The 2,500-nt window shown below is 26.5% G+C and overlaps 2 non-coding genes and 1 pseudogene across 2 annotated transcripts in view; all 3 read left to right on the forward strand.

The window, feature by feature from the left end:
• The window catches only part of LOC128870883 (small subunit ribosomal RNA), a 1,991-nt gene extending 1,952 nt beyond the window's left edge, over positions 1 to 39 (forward strand). Inside the window, exon 1 of the ribosomal RNA XR_008455586.1 lies at positions 1 to 39. This exon is cut by the window's left edge and continues 1,952 nt beyond it. This is a non-coding gene — a ribosomal RNA (small subunit ribosomal RNA).
• A 574-nt stretch (positions 40 to 613) lies between these two features.
• LOC128870868 (5.8S ribosomal RNA) lies at positions 614 to 794 on the forward strand. Its single transcript, XR_008455572.1, has one exon. It is a non-coding gene; the product is annotated as a 5.8S ribosomal RNA (ribosomal RNA).
• Positions 795 to 1,232: 438 nt separating this feature from the next.
• The window catches only part of LOC128870910 (large subunit ribosomal RNA), a 5,038-nt pseudogene continuing 3,770 nt past the window's right edge, over positions 1,233 to 2,500 (forward strand).

Consider the following 2,500-nt stretch of genomic DNA (forward strand, 5'->3'; position numbering starts at 1 on the left):
AACAAGGTTTCCGTAGGTGAACCTGCGGAAGGATCATTATTGTGTTCCATATCCGTAAGAAAAACAAACAATGCCAAAACAAATAAAAACAAAAACAAACAAAAGAAAAAAAAAAAAAAAGAAAAAAAAGAAAAATTTATAATTATTTTGAATCCATATTCTTTTTATTCTTTTTCATTCAATTTGTTATCCATCAATTATATCATATTAAATATAATATGATGGTACATTTTGTAATGTTTTTTCTTATTTTTTCTTTTAAAAACCTTTAAACATGAAAATAGAAAGTTGTACTTATTATTCATTTGATTGAATGATAAGTTAATTTGTTCACAATAACAAAAGTGGTATATATTTATTATTATATTTATATATAAATAAAATGATTAAAAAAATACAAAATAATCAAACATAATAAATACCACCACTGTATTATTGTTGAACTAAGACATTCGCAACTTAATAAAAATGTTTAGAGTTAAATATATTTGATATATATTATTGAAAGAAAATCAATTTATATTTTATTATTATTATTATTTAATTTTACTCTTTCAATTAATATATGCAAAAAAAAATTGACATTTGTTATAAATAAAAATAAATAAAAAAATACTCTAAGCGGTGGATCACTTGGCTCATGGGTCGATGAAGAACGCAGCAAACTGTGCGTCATCGTGTGAACTGCAGGACACATGAACATCGACATTTTGAACGCATATCGCAGTCCATGCTGTTATGTACATTAAATTAAATTTTAAAGTACTGCTTGGACTACATATGGTTGAGGGTTGTAAGACTATGCTAAATAAGTTGCTTATTCTTTTATAAAAATAATTGAATTTAAGCAAATGTGTATATTATTGGATTTTAAATAATTCATAATATTAATAGCAAAAAAATAAAGATATATAATGAATTTTTTATTTATTAATATATTCTTAAAAAAAAAAAATCCTCTCAAATAAAATGAAATAAAAAAAATTTTGAATCTAAGTATTCTCTTTAAAAAATTTTCATATTATTTATATATATATAAAATATTAATTTATATATGTAATTAAAGGAGGAATGTCTAGCATAAAAATTAATTTTTTTTATTCTAGAATTGCCTCATTTTACATAATTATTATTTATAATATATATTTATATAAAAGGAAAAAAGAAAAATAGAGATGAAAAGATGATATAATTATTTATTAAATTGTGAGAAGATAAAAAATATTTTAAAACAACCTCAACTCATATGGGATTACCCCCTGAATTTAAGCATATTAATGAGGGGAGGAAAAGAAACTAACAAGGATTTTCTTAATAGCGGCGAGCGAAAAGAAAATAGTTCAGCACTAAGTCACTTTGTCTATATGTCAAATGTGAGATGCAGTGTATGGAATATCTTAATATCTAGTATGAGAAATTAACGATTTAAGTCCTTCTTAAATGAGGCCATTTACCCATAGAGGGTGCCAGGCCCGTATAACGTTAATGATTACTAGAAAGATATTTCCAAAGAGTCGTGTTGCTTGATAGTGCAGCACTAAGTGGGTGGTAAACTCCATCTAAAACTAAATATAACCATGAGACCGATAGTAAACAAGTACCGTGAGGGAAAGTTGAAAAGAACTCTGAATAGAGAGTTAAATAGTACGTGAAACTGCTTAGAGGTTAAGCCCGATGAACCTGAATATCCATTATGAAAAATTCATCATTAAATAATTAAAAATAATGTGCATTTTTTTCATATAAGGACATTGTAATCTATTAACATAATAAAGTATTTATCAAAAGATCATTGGTGATATTAAGTTTATTTAAATTAATTTGCTTTTTAAGCATATTAACATAGAATAAATACTAATGATTTGATAAAGTGTTGATAGATTTTATTATATATAATGCTAAAATTCATTTTTTGAATTTTACAAAAAATTTAATATCTATGATATTAATATTTATTTGTATGCATTTATATGATTAACAATGCGAAAGATTCAGGATACCTTCGGGACCCGTCTTGAAACACGGACCAAGGAGTCTAACATATGTGCAAGTCATTGAGTTATATTAAACTTAATGGCATAATTAACTTAACTTAAAAATATAATGGGATTAATTTTTAGTCTATTTTCCTAAATAGTCAATTAATTCAATCCCGGGGCGTTCCATATAGTTATGTATAATGATAATTTATTATTATTTATACCTCTAACTGGAGCGTACCTTGAGCATATATGCTGTGACCCGAAAGATGGTGAACTATACTTGATCAGGTTGAAGTCAGGGGAAACCCTGATGGAAGACCGAAACAGTTCTGACGTGCAAATCGATTGTCAGAATTGAGTATAGGGGCGAAAGACCAATCGAACCATCTAGTAGCTGGTTCCCTCCGAAGTTTCCCTCAGGATAGCTGGTGCATTTAAAAATTATATAAAATAATCTTATCTGGTAAAGCGAATGATTAGAGGCCTTAGGGTCGAAACGATTTTAACCTATTCTCAAA

This window comes from Anastrepha ludens, unplaced genomic scaffold (assembly GCF_028408465.1).
Source record: "Anastrepha ludens isolate Willacy unplaced genomic scaffold, idAnaLude1.1 ptg000082l, whole genome shotgun sequence".
Lineage (NCBI taxonomy): Eukaryota > Metazoa > Arthropoda > Insecta > Diptera > Tephritidae > Anastrepha > Anastrepha ludens.